General features: G+C 37.4%; 1 pseudogene across 1 annotated transcript in view; it reads left to right on the forward strand.

The window, feature by feature from the left end:
- The window catches only part of LOC310732420 (mitochondrial inner membrane m-AAA protease component AFG3L1-like), a 17,466-nt pseudogene continuing 557 nt past the window's right edge, over window positions 1-16,909 (forward strand). Inside the window, exons 1-16 of the transcript XR_014538165.1 lie at window positions 1-228; window positions 2,292-2,382; window positions 2,479-2,523; window positions 3,576-3,670; window positions 4,607-4,756; window positions 6,298-6,372; window positions 7,001-7,125; window positions 8,098-8,368; window positions 9,079-9,216; window positions 9,802-9,955; window positions 10,233-10,340; window positions 11,901-12,026; window positions 13,124-13,350; window positions 13,874-14,074; window positions 14,167-14,361; window positions 14,925-16,875. The product of XR_014538165.1 is annotated as a mitochondrial inner membrane m-AAA protease component AFG3L1-like (transcript). The remainder of the gene's footprint in view (window positions 229-2,291; window positions 2,383-2,478; window positions 2,524-3,575; window positions 3,671-4,606; window positions 4,757-6,297; window positions 6,373-7,000; window positions 7,126-8,097; window positions 8,369-9,078; window positions 9,217-9,801; window positions 9,956-10,232; window positions 10,341-11,900; window positions 12,027-13,123; window positions 13,351-13,873; window positions 14,075-14,166; window positions 14,362-14,924; window positions 16,876-16,909) is intronic.

Here is a 16,909-nt window from a genome sequence, read left to right on the forward strand (position 1 = left end):
TTGATCAGGCAGCACGGGCACCCGGGACCTGCTGTTTACTCGAGTCAGCTACTTTTATCTATTTTGAGTTTCCTCGTCGTTTGGAGGAGACTTTTTTATTTTTGTAGCTGTAAAATGAGTCGGATATTGCGGTTGATGTGTGCAGACTGCTGTAAGTCAGGATTGGAGAGCTGGAGAAGAGGATACAGCGGATTTCACTCGAATTCAGTCAAAGTTTTAAAGTTCAGGGTAAGCAGTTTGGTTTGTTTTTGTTGGCGTTGGCTCCGCCCACTTTCCGGTCTCTATCAAATACCATTCTGAATATTGTACAAATTCAATTTCTCAGATTTTAAGATTTGAATGTTTTCTTGGGTATAATCTGAATATTTTTGTAATAATTTTAATGTGATTTGTAGAGTAATTTGTATTGAGTTAGTAATCTCAGATTGTTGCTCTCAGATTGTGGCCCTGGTTTTGTACAGTTGCTTGTAAAATGTAAATAAAATAAATAAGTGAAAGATGATTTCATGTCACAGGTCATACACCATGGCAAGACTGAGCAGCTGTGTGTGTGTATATATTATATATAATGCCTGGTGTAATACATCATTAAGTACCCTAATCATCCTATTAAATACCTGTTCAGTTTGCTAACATCACGTTTTTTTTTTGTTTTCCTACAAGCTCTCAGACTTCTTAATGCAAGCATGAACTTCTAAACCATAAGTCTCTCAGGCTCAGTTCTTCTGTTAATGTTTTTGGTTTGTTATTGTTATACCTCATTACATTTAATACAATTTCCTCTTGCACATCTGAAGGGGGAGGGGGGGTGTTTAAGGCATTGGATCTGAAGATTATCAGTTTAAATTCTTTAAAGTTTACATGTATAATTAATACATTTGGCATAGATTGGGGTTAATATTGTGTCACGTGTAGTATTTATAGTTCGTATTTAATCAGTTATACCAAGCAGAAACAGCTGTATGAAATGTATTTGTGTGTGTGTGTGTGTGTGTGTGTGTGTGTGTGTGTGTGTGTGTGTATATATATATATATATATATATATATATATATATATATATATATATATATATATATATATATATATATATAATATATATATATACACACACAGTGAGGAAAATAAGTATTTGAACACCCAGCTATTTTGCAAGTTCTCCCACTTAGAAATCATGGAGGGGTCTGAAATTGTCATCGTAGGTGCATGTCCACTGTGAGAGACATAATCTAAAAAAAAAATCCAGAAATCACAATGTATGATTTTTAAACTATTTATTTGTATGATACAGCTGCAAAAAAGTATTTGAACACCTGTCTATCAGCTAGAATTCTGACCCTCAAAGACCTGTTAGTCTGCCTTTAAAATGTCCACCTCCACTACATTTATTATCCTAAATTAGATGCACCTGTTTGAGGTTGTTAGCTGCATAAAGACACCTGTCCACCCCATACAATCAGTAAGAATCCAATTACTAACATGGCCAAGACCAAAGAGCTGTCCAAAGACACTAGAGACAAAATTGTACAGCTCCACAAGGCTGGAAAGGGCTACGGGGAAATTGCCAAGCAGCTTGGTGAAAAAAGGTCCACTGTTGGAGCAATCATTAGAAAATGGAAGAAGCTAAACATGACTGTCAATCTCCCTCGGACTGGGGCTCCATGCAAGATCTCAACTCGTGGGGTCTCAATGATCCTAAGGAAGGTGAGAAATCAGCCCAGAACTACACGGGAGTAGCTGGTCAATGACCTGAAAAGAGCTGGGACCACCGTTTCCAAGGTTACTGTTGGTAATATACTAAGACGTCATGGTTTGAAATCATGCATGGCACGGAAGGTTCCCCTGCTTAAACCAGCACATGTCCAGGCACATCTTAAGTTTGCCAATGACCATTTGGATGATCCAGAGGAGTCATGGGAGAAAGTCATGTGGTCAGATGAGACCAAAATAGAACATTTGGGTCATAATTCCACTAAATGTGTTTGGAGGAAGAAGAATGATAAGTACCATCCCAAGAACACCATCCCTACTGTGAAGCATGGGGGTGGTAGCATCATGCTTTGCGGGTGTTTTTTTGCACATGGGACAGCGCGACTGCACTGTATTAAGGAGAGGATGACCGGGGCCATGCTGCTCAGATTCTGCATCTCACTCAGTGCATTCCAATGAGCTAACATTAGTAGTTTTAGATCTGACTCTATATGCAGAAAATATAATTTGATTTGTTTTTTTGTCAGTTTTTATTGAACAAGAACGGGTAAAATCATTAAAAAAACGTAACATTTCTTGACAGAATTCTTCTTCACATCGAGCAGAAATACGATTAGGACGGGAAGCTTTGTTGCTGTCACAATCACGTGTTTTCTCCACCAAACCACCGAAAGGTATTTATGTTATTTACATGTTATTTATATTAAAAAATATATTACATATTAATCATTTAGTAATCTTATTGCAAATGTGTTTTGACATTTGCACAGGATTTGAGAAGTTTTTCCCGAAGAGATCGTCCTCAGAAACCGGAGGTAAATGATTCCAAAACTTTACCTGAAAGATTAAAACAGACTGTAACCCAAAACATGGTTTGTTGAATAGCGAATCATGTTGATGGAAGGAGTCTCCAGTAATTTTTAGGACAATCAAATTTAGGCTTTTTTTCTTACTTCATGAGAATTAAATATGTTTATAAACAAGCATAAAAACTAGGGATGCACTGAAATGAAAATTATTGGCCGAAACCGAAAAAGAGGAAAGCAAGGCCGAAAACCGAAACACATTGCATTTATGGCTATGACTGTGTACTAAACTTACTAAAATCAAGGCATTTCAATTGCATAAATTAATATTAAAGTTTTAAAGAATAACTCAATTACAAATTATGAAAATATTTATTTATAGCACATTGCAACAATCCACAGGATAAAATAAATTAAAATTCAAACCTAAATGTTTAACTTAAATGCACTCATGTGTACATTAATTAATGTACAGGCCCTCTGGCCTGCTGAAAGGTTGTACAATTAAATATGTTCTTTCATAAAAACAAAGTGCATTCAGAACAAGTGCAACTGCTCAAAGATACAACAATATCACTGGGAAACTTCCTGCCTTTTCAAAAAGGTCCGCCACAGACGGAGTGCGCGTGCTCGGAGGGGTTTTGCTTTTCTGTGCCGCGTTCCTCTCATATTCAGCATAGCGATCGGGATGTTTGGATTTCAGGTGATAAATTAAACCCGACGTGGAGAAAGTCTTTGCAGACGCACAACCTTTCGAAATTTCGGCATTACATGTTTTGCACATCACTATCCGTGGGTCTTTCTCAGATATACTGAAATATAATATCCGCAGACATGTTGCTTCAGACAAGCACGTGCAGGCCGCGGTTTCTGTTTGCGTCATCACAACAAACTGTTTCGGCCGTGTTGTTTCGGTGATCAAAGTCTTTTTCGGTGGCCGAATATTCGGTGCATCCCTAATAAAAACAGTACCTGCATGAATTGCTTTATACCTTTATGTCGATTGTTTTCTTGTATATGTGAGTTTTAGGCGCAAATTAATGCACGTTGTACCATTACAGAAAAACCAAGTGGACCCAAGTCCCAAAAAAGCCGAGGTGGAGCAGGAGACGATGAGAAAAAGGAAGATGGCAGTTGGTGGTCTCGCATCTTACGAGTAAATATCCCCGTAATTGTTTTAATCACTTGTTTTATCTCTGTTAATGTTAATAACATGGAAAACCCATTGTTTTTAACGTATTTGCATCAGTAAAAAAACTGATTTATTTATATGTAATTGTTAGTATGTGCATTAAACTTGATTAATTTGTGACCAATATTTTATTTTGATTCCTCCTCGCTAAACTGTTTCTCGAGCACATTCTCAGCACGTGAATACGACCTTTCGCATCACTACAGAGACCGAGGCGTGTCCTGAGAGTCACATAGAATACAGATTAACATGGCAGAGGTAGAGCTGCATCTTCCTGGCGACAGAACATGGATTTATTTAATCTTTTAAAATTTAATCTGTCTGAACCAAAGAAATAAAAGCAAACTATCTGCAGCATATTGAATTGCACAGCATCATATTTTTTTTTTTGCATCGTACTGCATTGAATCGGATTTTGAATCGGATCACATCGCATTGGTTGCTGCTTCATATGTATCTGTAATGTATTGTGTTGTTTGCTATGCTTCGAGATGTGATATGTAAATCGCATCGGCCTCCGTTATGGAGATGCACATTCCTACTGACCGGCATCGGAAGCTTTAGAAGCAGAAAAAGTAAATTTTTTTGAGTCTCTCATTTCAGAAAGCTAGTGTATGTCATGAAAGACTCGTTAACTGTTACTATAGAAACGGTAACGAGTGAGATAATCCTGCGATTTCCAGTGAGCTGCTGTTACAGAAAATTGATCAACTATCTGAAAAGAGATTTCAACAGCACTGTGGTGCTCATGATGATGATTTACGGAACAGAGAATATAAAGAGACTCAATGTGACGCTCATCAGCTTTGCTAGCTCGGCCTCCGAGCGAACTTCCTGTTTGTGAATATTTGTTATAGTAGGTAAATCTGATAAACCTCATATCTTCCGCTTGTGTAACAGAGAGACATCCCATGGGATGAAAAGAGTTCCTGGAACGTCTTCTTCACAGGAGCTGGGCTGCTGGCGACTTTTCTTTATTTATACCTCAGAGATAAAGGACGAGAGATCTCCTGGAGGGATTTTGTTAATCACTACCTCGCTCGAGGCCTGGTAAGAGACGATTTATTCCGAATTCAAATCAAGGAATGAGTGCTGAAACTATTGACACCCTTCAAATCAGATGATTAGAATCTATATTTCCTAAAGAACCATTTTCCAATATAACTTTTATTTACAGAATATGGCAAAAGTATTGAAGCCCCTTGGGAAAAAAAAAACGAAAACGAGTTTGAATAGACTTTGAGACCCCATGAGATCCCTGAAAGTACCTAAAGTATTGAAAGTATTGATGAAGCCAGTAAAGTTTTGCAAGATCTTGCCGTAGAAAAGCCATACAGCACATTCATATGTTTTAGCTCAGAAGATCATTTTGTATGTGTCATGTAACAAGTCAGGCAGGTGCAAGTGCTGGTGAAAGGTGTTTTATTAAGACAGAAGGCAGACAGATCCTTCAGTATAGCCTTTTGGGGTTTTTATCCATTTTTTGTTACATCTGATTCACACTTTTTTATAAAAAAAAAAAAAAAAAAAACTTTTTTTTTTTTTTTTTGTAGATATCGTTAGAATAGTTTGAAAGTACACTATATGGACGAAAGTATTGGGACACCTGATTCTTCTTGCCATGTGTGTTCCTTTCTCAAGTTGTTTGCACAGAGGTGGAGGCACACAATCGTATATAATGTCTCTGCGTTTATTATTATAGAAGGCAGTCAAATCCTAATTGGCAGGCGGATGCATTAATGTAAAAGAGGTCAGGCAGATTTTTCCGGTGTCAGTATTTTACTTCACTGTTTATTTTTCTGACTTTTTTTTAACTTCCCCTTATTAAAATCTTTACACAAATATCTGTACTTTCCACTTCTTACATTTTCACAACAGACTCGTTACTTTAGTTTTAATCAATTTGGTGATCAATTCTTTTCATTGCGCAGCTTATTTCAATATACCACTGGTGTATCATTTCCAGGCTCTCACGCACAACAGACTAGTTTCTGAAGCTCACAATGAGCAGAGCAGAAGGCAGTAAGAAGTCTGGAGTTAACGTGGATGAGACAGAGGGAGTCAGTGATGTAAACATGACTGAGACATGAGAGACATTCCTGATCCCCTGATCATCATCAGCTTTTCTCTTATAGTTTTTTTATATGGTGGATGTTCATCCTGGATACATTAATTAGATAACAAAATGTTAAATGCTTTAATATTCATATATTAATATGATGTGAGGTATAGTTACCAGCGTGACACTAAAACAGGTAGTAATAATCACTTCTTTTTACTGAAGCATATGTCAGAGCCCTTCTTCTTTACCTTGAGTGAAAAATTTTAGTCAATACTTCAACTTTTACCAGAAACACGAGTTTCTGTACTTCTACTTGAGTGAAGGATGCGTGTACTTTTGCCACCTTTGTCGGGCGATGAGCTAACGACTGAAAGAAGGCGGTATGAAAACATGAACGTGAAGAATCAACATTTGAAAAAAGGGTGCCAATAATTTTGGGGCCGACTGTGAAACCGGAATTTGACCGCTCACCTACAACATTTGGTTTATTGACGGATTATAAAGAAAGCGATTTGTTTTTTTTGTGAAGGTCGAGAGGCTGGAGGTGATCAATAAACAGTACGTCAGAGTGATTCCTGCTCGCGACCTCAACGCATCAGACGTGGTGAGTTATTGGCTGTGCAAAAGTTTGTACACCTTCAGGACACTACATAGACGAAACATAAGGAATGAAACACTGTCAAATATTAACGATTAAACAAAACGCGCTCGGAATGAAGACAATGAATCACCAAACGGATGATAAAAATATATATTTTTTGATCGATTGTGTTCTGGTTGTGTAATGCATCTATGTTTCATGTTTCAAAGGAGATAAAGAAATAACAGCATTTTTATCCTTTTTGTTGTTACATCTAATTTCCAAAGCCTAGTTCATTAGACGAATATGTGATATTCACATTATTATAATACAGCATATCAAAGTACATTATATGGGCAAAAGTATTGAGACACCAAACTTTTCAGAATCAGAATACCTTATTGATCTTCTATGGAAATTGTTAAATTAAATAAAAATAAAAAAAAATGTGTCCACAAATGTTTCTCTATATAGTGAGTAACACTAAGAGTTAAACACCGGGTTGTATTTGTTGGTTTTTTTTTCTCTTCATTTCTTTAAAAAACTATACATATTACATTTTCACACCATTTTACAGATTAAACATTCCTCACACATTTTCCTATCAGATGCTTGAGTTTTAATCTTGACCATTTTTTTTTTTATCTTGCAGAGTCACGTCTGGTTCAATATTGGTACCGTGGACACATTTGAGAGGAATTTGGAGCAAGCACAACAAGAGCTGGGTTTGGAGCATTCACACAAGTTGTCGGTCTTGTACAGCACAGAGAGAGATTGGTGAGTTTGGCCAGTTTATTAGGTACGAGGCAGTACAGTTGCCTGTCAGCTGATATCTCTTATTGCTTCATATCAAAATCGATTTGTCCTTGTATTCTTTGCTAAAAAAAAAATCACACTTGCATATGCAATGAATGCTTGGCATCCTGTTTTAGGAAAACGTGACCTGATGTAAATCAGGACACATATGAGCTCATTATTTTCCTTTTTTTTTTTTTTTTAAGAATTGCATTTATTTATTTTTTTAATTAAAGGATGACATAATGTATTTTTTTTTTTTTTTTAAATCAGTTTACAGTTGCATTTAATGTTGTGAGACATGTTGATTAGAAACTGTAAAAGTGCAATGTATTATCCTTATATTATGGACAAAAATATGGGGACACCTGACCATAAGATTGCTATGTGCTTCATTTTGAGCATCCCTCGCCACATTGAGTCCTCATTTGCTGCTGGAAGAACCTCTACTCTTCTGGGAAGATGTTCCAATAGATGTTGGACTGTGCTTGTGGAGATCTGTGTGAGATTCGTTCAGCTACAAGGGTGTTAGTAAAGTCAGGTACGGGTACTGGGGTTCAGTCAGCGCTCAAATTCATCCCAAATGATTACAATAGCTCTGTAGAAGAAGGTCTTCCACATCTTTCAGCCCAAGTAAAGCATATCTTCATGGAGCTGGCTTTGTGCACAGGGTCATTGTCATGCTGGAACAGGTTTGGCTCTCCTATTTCAAGTAAAGGGAAACTTCCAGGCTACCACATCCAATATATCATTTACACTTGTGTGCCTCCTTTTATGTGGTAACAGTTTGGGGAAGAACCACATATGGCTGGAAAGTCAGGTGTCCCAATACTTTTGGCTTTATAGTGCAGATTATATAAAATTTCAGAAGAAAATGATACACTTTTTCTGCGAATTTTGCAAATATTATTAAATAACTTGGCACATCTCTTTTCAACTGCTCTGCTTGTCCAGGTCGATCCTCGCAATCTTACTCCCAGTCATCGCAGTCTTCGGTTTGCTCGTATTCAGCTCGAAGCAGTGGAAGCCTGGAGGATGGCAGCGCAGGAGAGGAAACAACATCTTCAGGATGACCGAATCCAAAGCTAAGCTAGTCAGAGACAGCATTAATGTCAGGCTGAAGGACGTTGCTGGCTGCGAAGAGGCCAAGCTGGAGATTTTGGAGTTTGTGAACTTCCTGAAGAAGCCCAAACAGTACCAGAAACTTGGTGCTAGGATCCCGCAGGTATGGTATTATGTGAAATAATGTTTAATGAGTCATTTTGACCTCATATACAGTGGTGTGAAAAAGTGTTTGCCCGCTTCCTTTTTTTTTTTTTTGCATTTTTGTGACACTTTAATGTTTCAGATCATCAAACTAATATCAATATTAGTAAAAAAAACAAAAACAAAACACAAGTGAACACAACATGCAGTTTTTAAATGAAGGTTTACTTTTATGTATATAAAAAATAAAATTGCATGGCCCTGTGTGGCAGTAATTAGGCCTGGGTGTGCCGAGAGAAATTGAACTCGGGTGTGATTAACCACAGTTTTAACAGGGGGGCAAACACCTTTTCACACAGGGCCATGTAGTTTTGGATTTTGTTTTCCCTCAATTATAAAAACCTTCATTTTATTGCATGTTGTGTTCACTTGTGTTATCTTTTACTAATATTTAAATTAGTTTGATGATCTGAAACATTGAAATATGACAAACATGCAAAAAAATCAGGAAGGGAGCAAACACTTTTTCACACCACTGTATGTGTGTGAAATGGGTCTTGACTTGGCAGTACAACTACTTCCGTGTTTCTTTTCTTTGTTTCGGATTCCTGAATGTGTTTCCAAACAAGCAGCAGAAGCTTTATGGAGAAACTGCTGGAAAAACTATGCGATAGAAGATCATTAGAAGTTCTTTATTAGTGCTAACTGTGGTTGAAAACCTTCTTACAGGGTGCAGTGTTATCAGGTCCACCTGGCACTGGAAAGACCCTGCTGGCCAAAGCAACTGCTGGTGAAGCAGGAGTTCCTTTCATAACCGTCAATGGCTCAGAGTTTCAGGAGATGTTCGTCGGAGTTGGAGCAGCCCGGGTGAGAGCTGTCCCTTTTTTATTTTTTATTATTTGAAATTTTACTTTATATTTAACTTCTTGCAGCCATATAAAAGTCATATATTCGTCATTCATATCAACAACTTAATTGATGTCGATTTGAGTTTATATATAAACCACAGTCAAACGATTATTAAAGTAAACAATAAATAATTAATGTTATAGGAAAACTATGAATTTATTAATTAGTCATTTAAAATAACGTCAGGTCCTTTTAAAGCACTGTTATTTTAACCTTTCTTCTTTCTCTCGCGCTCTCAAGTTATTAAAAGGCAACTTCTTGCAAAGAAACTGCACTTTGTCCTTGAGACTTTCTCCTATTGCTAAACTGCTTCTGTAACAAAATGCTGACACTGGAGACTCCTTCCATTAAGAAAACTTCCCCATGATGTTAATGCATTCAAATAAATCCATTATTTTAAACTTGTCCTATATTATTGTCCTGCAATATATATATTTTTTTATGATATCATCTTCAAAAACTCGATATTGAGTATTTGTGCTCGTCGAAGCTTTCGAGTGGAAGGTTCACTTATATATCCTTTTGTTTCGTTAAATGCTGTAGGTGAGGGACACATTTGCGCTGGCCAGAAGACACGCCCCCTGTATTCTCTTCATTGATGAGATCGATGCGATAGGCAGGAAGAGGGGCCAAGGACACTTCAGCGGGCAGAGCGAGCAGGAGAACACACTTAACCAGCTGCTGGTGGAAATGGACGGTATGTTTAAACTGATTTTAAAGAAGCACCAGTGACCTCTCCTGGTCACTGGGTGAACTGCAGTTCTAATGACACATGCTTTCTTTTTCTTTTTCATTCTGTACCTGTAACAGAGTCTCTCGATTTCATCCATCTCTCTATCAATACCACTGTGTTTCACTCGCTTCTCCAACTACTGTCTGCGAATCAGTAAATTATCTATGTTAGCTAGCAAGCACTCACTGTTTTTAATGATGACATTATTGAACGTAGGTTTTTTTTTTTCCCCACTCTCTAGGCTTTAACAGCAGCACTAACGTCGTGGTCCTGGCTGCCACGAACCGCGTCGACATTTTAGATCCGGCACTTTTGAGACCTGGACGATTCGACAGGCACATATACATAGGTACAAAATCTTTCTCTTTACTTTTCACACCTTTTTTGCGAGATTACACCCTGAATTTTACCACACAAATCAGTTTTTTTTAACGATATATTTAAACAATATTGAGTTTTTGAACATTCCATTTTACATTCAGTCCCCATTTTCTGTTATAATAACTCCGCTCTTCTGGGAAGATGTTCCAGTAGATTTTGTAGTGTGCTTGTGTAGATTTTTGCTCATTCAGTCATAAAGGTGTAAGTAAAGTCTGGTACTGATGTAGGTGAGTGTGGGTTGTGCTCAGAGCTCTCTTGCTGGAGATCTTCCACTCCAACCCATGTAAAGCATATCTTCATGAAGCTGGTTTGGGGCACAGTCATGCTGGAACAGGTTTGGGTTTCCTAGTTTCCTAGAAAATTTCATGCTGTCACCTCCAAAGATATTATACAATGTGTTTCACCAACTTTGTGGTAACAATTTGAGGAAGAACCACACAGCTGGAAATATATATAATATATATATAATAATTTAGATTGATTTGTCAAAATTAAGATCGGTTACCATGGCAGCTTCGCATCACATGATGTAGAGTTAAGCTCCATGCAATTAAATGGTAAATATAAGGCATAAATTTTATGATAATAATAATAATAATAATAATAATAATAATAATAATAATAATAATAATGATTAACAAGTAAATAAAAAAAAAGGATAGAATACAAAGTAGATTGAAGATTATGAGATTAGTTTATGTAATAAATCTAATATTTAAAAAATAATAAAATAAAAAATAAGGAGCATACGAATATTAAAAAATGCATGAATTTTTTTAAATAATTTTTTATTGTATTTATTTAAAAAGCCATGACTGATTTTCAGAAATTGATTAGAAAATAATTGCTTTAACTTTTTTTCCATGACTTCACTCAGTCAGAGATTTGATTGTGTATTTATAATATGCCTTTTTTTTCAAATTGGAATCTGCATTCAGGGGATTTGCTTTATTTAACTCTGGCCTGAGTTTAGGATTTTGCAAGCCGTGTTTCTGAGAACTGACTCGTTCACTTAAGATACGTTTATAAAGACAGTAATAACTTTCGGCTTCACCCAGAAACACTCGTTCTCTGTGTGTGTGAGTTTTCCTGGCAAGCTTCCTCCCTCCATCATTCATGTACAACTGATTTAAAGAGCAATGCGCTACAGCTGTATTATGTCAGCAGGGATTGCTGTGGTGTCGCGGTGTTAGAACTGATTTATCTCTCGCTGCCGAGAGCTTTTTCTCCACTTCGGCACAGCTGGCTCGGTGGAACATTCCTGTTACGGACATGGAAAAATGGAGGGAGAGTGTGTGAGAGAATAAAGGGAGAGAGAGTGCGGGAGGTAGTGAAAGTACATCTGCTATTCCTGGAGGGGTTTTTGTAAACACCGGGGCTCTTGTGCGCTTCGGAGCGAATGCTTCTCATCATCTTCATCTGGGTGGTATAAATTTTCCTCGCTCCTTGTCTTTTTTTTTTTTTCTCTCCAATTTCATTATTCTTCTCTCCTCCTCTCTGCCTCTTCTGCGTCTCTTTCCATTCGCAGGACCGCCTGATATTAAAGGCAGGGCTTCGGTCTTTAAAGTGCACATGAGGCCACTGAAGCTGGATTCCAGTTTGACCTCAGAGAATTTGGCGAGGAAACTGGCTGCTCTCACACCTGGTTTCACAGGTAAGAATACAACACACAGCTTTTATTTACTCCACATTCCACATGCTCATGAAACAGATAGATTCTTTGTCATATATATATATTTTTTTCATATTCAATATGTATATATATGATATTCATCAATACTATGTAGCATTATTACTGAATACCTTTTTTAACTTATTTGTTTATTACCATTCATACACCTTTAGAAATAGACATTATAGTTTATAGGCACGTGTATAATTTAATTAATAACATTACCGATAGGAGAGTTTAATAATAAATATATTTATTATTATATAGTACATATTGATGCTCAGGGGTGCGCTATAACCATTTATAAAGCATTATTCAGGGTTTTATCTAATTCGAGCAATTTTTAAGCAAATCTTATTAGTATTAATATAGTAATATTATTATGTGTAATTGAAACCTAAGTACAATGAAGATCTTTACGGAGAAACACGATTTCCATGTCTCCATGTTCATGTCAATTTCTTTCCGTTTCATTCGCTCGATGTATTAAAAAATAAATAAATCAATAAAAAATACTTGCTGGAAAAAAATAAAAAAAAAGAAAAGTTTATATAGTTTCAAAAAATATAAATGGATTTCTTTAAATAAATTAGCACATATAATCTAAAATATATTTAATTAGAGCTTGTCGTTTTTATGATCAAACTGCACAAATTAAGTGAATAAATGTTCCGAATGTTTGGAAGGTTATAGTTATAATTGTTATGAATGTAAATACTATCATTTATGAAGTAAAGTTTTTATGAATGACGACCAAAACCAGTCTATACAGTGCATCATATACAGTCTTAAACGTGTGAAGGAATTCTGTAAAGCATCAATGCTTTTAAAAGTGATATACTAAAATATTTCTACATATAAAAATACAAAATATTCTTATTTATATTTATACAGTAGAATTTCTTCGAGTTTTTTTTTTTTTTCCAAAATTATATATTTGTGTTTATGTTTTTAAAACTTGATGTAAAGGTATCCAGTGTATAGAAATAAAGAACATTCCTGATGTCAGGTGGAGAGACTTTTGTTCTTCACAGCTCATGTAGGATTCGTTTTTTTTGAGTATTAACGCCTGTTTTCAGGAGCCGATATCGCAAACGTCTGTAACGAGGCAGCTCTCATCGCGGCACGGCACCTCGGCCCGGCCGTGACCTCCAGACACTTTGAGCAAGCTGTGGAGCGGGTGATCGGAGGGCTGGAAAAGAAGACGAGGGTTCTGCAGCCTGCTGAGAAAACCACCGTAGCGTACCACGAGGCCGGTCATGCTGTCGTAGGCTGGTTCCTGGAGCACGCCGACCCGCTGCTGAAGGTACACGCGGACTGTATGAAGCTCTGGTTCAGTCACATGTTGAATTCAGGGCATGCAAACAGTGTAGTTAGTGCTTTGCATAATATATAATAGTTTCCCCAGTGCAGTATGTTGTAGTCCAAAATTACTATATACTATACAGACCTTAAATAATAATATAATTCATAATAAATTAATTAACATATACATTTAAATATGTAATGCATTAAGGTGAACATCTTTATGGCCCTTAATTAAGAATCGTTTCAGTATAAATTTTTTAATGTAAATAAATAAAGAAACTGTAAAATCTATATGCAAACACTGGAATAAAGACCTGCAAATTTGACTTTGTCCTTATCCAGAGCAAAATACAAATATCTTTTTAACAAAAATTTATGTATTTATTCATCTAACTTCAATACACAGAGCAGTGAAGGGTTAAGGGTCTTATCAGGGGCCTTGCTCAGGGGCCCAGCAGTGACAACTTGATGATACTGGAATTTAAACTCACGAAAGCTCCATCTTTCCTCTTATTTTACAGTTATCCATCATACCTCGAGGTAAAGGTCTGGGCTACGCTCAGTACCAGCCCACGGAGCAGTACCTGTTCACACGCGAGCAGCTTTTTGACAGGATGTGTGTGATGCTCGGAGGACGCGTGGCGGAGCAGGTGTTTTTCGGCAAAATCACCACAGGTGCTCAGGACGACCTGAGAAAAGTCACCCAGTCTGCGTATGCTCAGGTAACTTCTCGTTTAGCATGCCCGGCTACTCAATAATTAGATTTTTTTTTTCTCAGCACCGTTTTTTCTTTTTTCTTTCACCATACACACAGATCATGCAGTTTGGAATGAGCGAGTCGGTGGGTCAGATGGTGTTCGATGTGCCGCAGCAGGGCGAGCTGGTGTTGGAGAAACCTTACAGCGAGGCCACAGCCGAACTCATAGATGAGGAAGTGCGCTCTCTCATCAGCAAGGCCTTCGAGAGAACGCACCAACTCGTCACCGAGAAACGAGAGCTGGTGGAGAAGGTACGACCGTGAACATCTCTGCAAACTCAATTATCAGTAATCTATAAATGTGAATTTACAGGGTGGGCCACGGAAAAGTAGCCTGAATCCATGACACCCGTATTGGAGGCTACTTTTCTGTTGTATATTAATAATTAAATAGATGAAGATATATTTATATATATTTATTACATTTCAGCTACTATTTTAGTATCTTCTAAAGATGCAATACTATAGAAATAAAGATTTTGATATATTTTAGAGGAGTCAATGTGCAGCTTGTGTGGCAGTACAGATTCAGTGTCCTCTAAAAATAGTTTAAAAACTGGCAACAAAAGTAAGTGGACCCCAAGTAAACATGTCAAAACGGACCAAAGTATCAATAGCTCAACAGGTTGCACATTGACTCCTCTAAGATATATCCAAGTTTTATTTCTAAAGTATTGTCCCTTGAGAAGGTACTAAAATGGTTGCTGAAATGTGAATGGTGCACAAATGTGAGATACTGTACATTCAAATCAGAAAATTCTGATTTATATAATCACAATCAGACATCAATCATAATGTCCTCACTCCTGTCTCAGGTGGGGAAGCGTCTTCTGCAGAACGAAGTCCTCGACAAAGCGGACATGGTGGAACTGTTGGGCCCGAGGGCGTTTGGAGAGAAATGCACCTATGAGGAGTTTGTGGAGGGGACCGGCAGCATTGACGAGGACACTAGTCTACCCGAGGGTCTGAAGGACTGGGACAAGGACGGCGACAATGCAGCACAAGGAGTTTATATACCTGTAGCATGAACAGTGCTCCAGGGAGCTGGAAAAGACAAAAACGCACGAAGGAGCATGATCACAGCCGAGCGCAAGGAGCGCATTCACTTTAATTTCTTCTTCTGTTTTTGATTTTCTATGTTAGGGAGAAGGAAGTGTTTTCTGGACTGAGACAAGGACCCGAGAAGGAGGTCCAAGCTCAAACGTCAAAGCATTAAAGGAGATGCAGGGACCGGGATCTTCTCAGACTCGGCACGAGACATCTTTACCTTCATGTGGTCAGAGGTGAAGATTTTAGAAACACTGAAAGATGACTAGCTTGACCACCAAAAATCACACATGAGAAACCTTCTATACGTGAACTAACTTCTGGTGAATTTTCATATGTAAGTTCGTTCACTCCGATAACGTTTTTGCACACGTTAGAGTCGTATGCTATGGTGTCCACCAGGTGCCCAAAAGCTCCAATGTTCTTCCCAGTCCCATGTTTTTGGTTCTGCCAAAATCTTTTTTCTGGGCGAATAGCGAGAGTGATGGAATAACATATCTACTAGCAGTTATCTAGCTTTGAATTAATACAGATTAAGGGAAATAAACGTGTTTTGGTTCTTTTCTTTAAGCAGGTTCTAATGTAGCACAAGATTTGCGTGAACTTGTTTTTGCTTTACTTATAACAGAACGTCACTGCTTTGCCAGCACGCACCAGACGTGGTGATCTACCATTATCCAGATCGCATTTTTAAAGTTTTATTTACGAGTAGGTATTTTTTTCTGCTAGTAACCCAGGTGCAAAATCACTTCAGAGAGCCGGGCTACTTTTTTTTTTTATTTTTTTTTTTTTATTTTTATAAAACATGATTCAGGTCAAAAAGAGTAGGTCATCATTACTCCTCAGGATCCTTTTCAGTAAAGTGATAAGATATTCTGTCTAGCTCATTTCTCAATATAAGTAATATACAATATATGAACAAAAGTATTTTGATAAGTGACTTTTCCAGCCATATGTGGTTCCTTCTCAAACTCAGAGGCACACAATTGTACAGGACGACTTTTGGATGCTTTAGCCTCAAAATTTGCCTTCACTTGAACTTAAAAACTGTTCATGCATGCTCTTCTGGGAAGAATGGAGCTCATTATAACAGAAAATAGGGATTAAATGTGAAATGGGATGTTCAAAATGCACATACCAAACTTTTGGTCAGGTGTCCACAAATTTTTGTCCATATAGTGTATTTTGCATCTGATAGCTGCTTACCCTTTTGGTGCTTTTTCTATTTCATACAAGTCTCTAAAATCAGACCAAGTGACCAACATCTCCTGAGTGAAATTTGGCGGACGTTTTTTGCCGCTTTTGTGAGAATCGTGACGTGAAATCAGAAGCGTCAGGAAATTAAACACTGGGTTTGTTTTTGAAAAACTGTGTTGTGATTGGTAATTTTTATTGACAATTTAGAATCAGGATTTAGCCTTTTAAGGGAGTAACCTGCCTCAGGATCGCTCCAGAAAGGATCATCTAACGATCTCCAATTCCCAGTCAAATAGCATTTGTGCAATACGGTTATTCTGAATGTACAAGGCTGCAATTCGGATACAAATCCATCATATTATGTCATAATTGGACAAGACATGAATCTTCCTCCGAGTTGCTCTGTTTTCTCCCACCTTTTAGAAATATGATGTTTCAGGATTGACTGCACTACATTTCCTGGTACGTGTGTGTGTGTGTGTGTGTGTGTGTGTGTGTGTGTGTGTGTGTGTGTGTGTGTGTGTGTGTGTGTGTGTGTGTGTGTGTGTGTGTGTGT

This window comes from Silurus aristotelis, assembly GCF_946808225.1.
Source record: "Silurus aristotelis genome assembly, chromosome: 10".
Lineage (NCBI taxonomy): Eukaryota > Metazoa > Chordata > Actinopteri > Siluriformes > Siluridae > Silurus > Silurus aristotelis.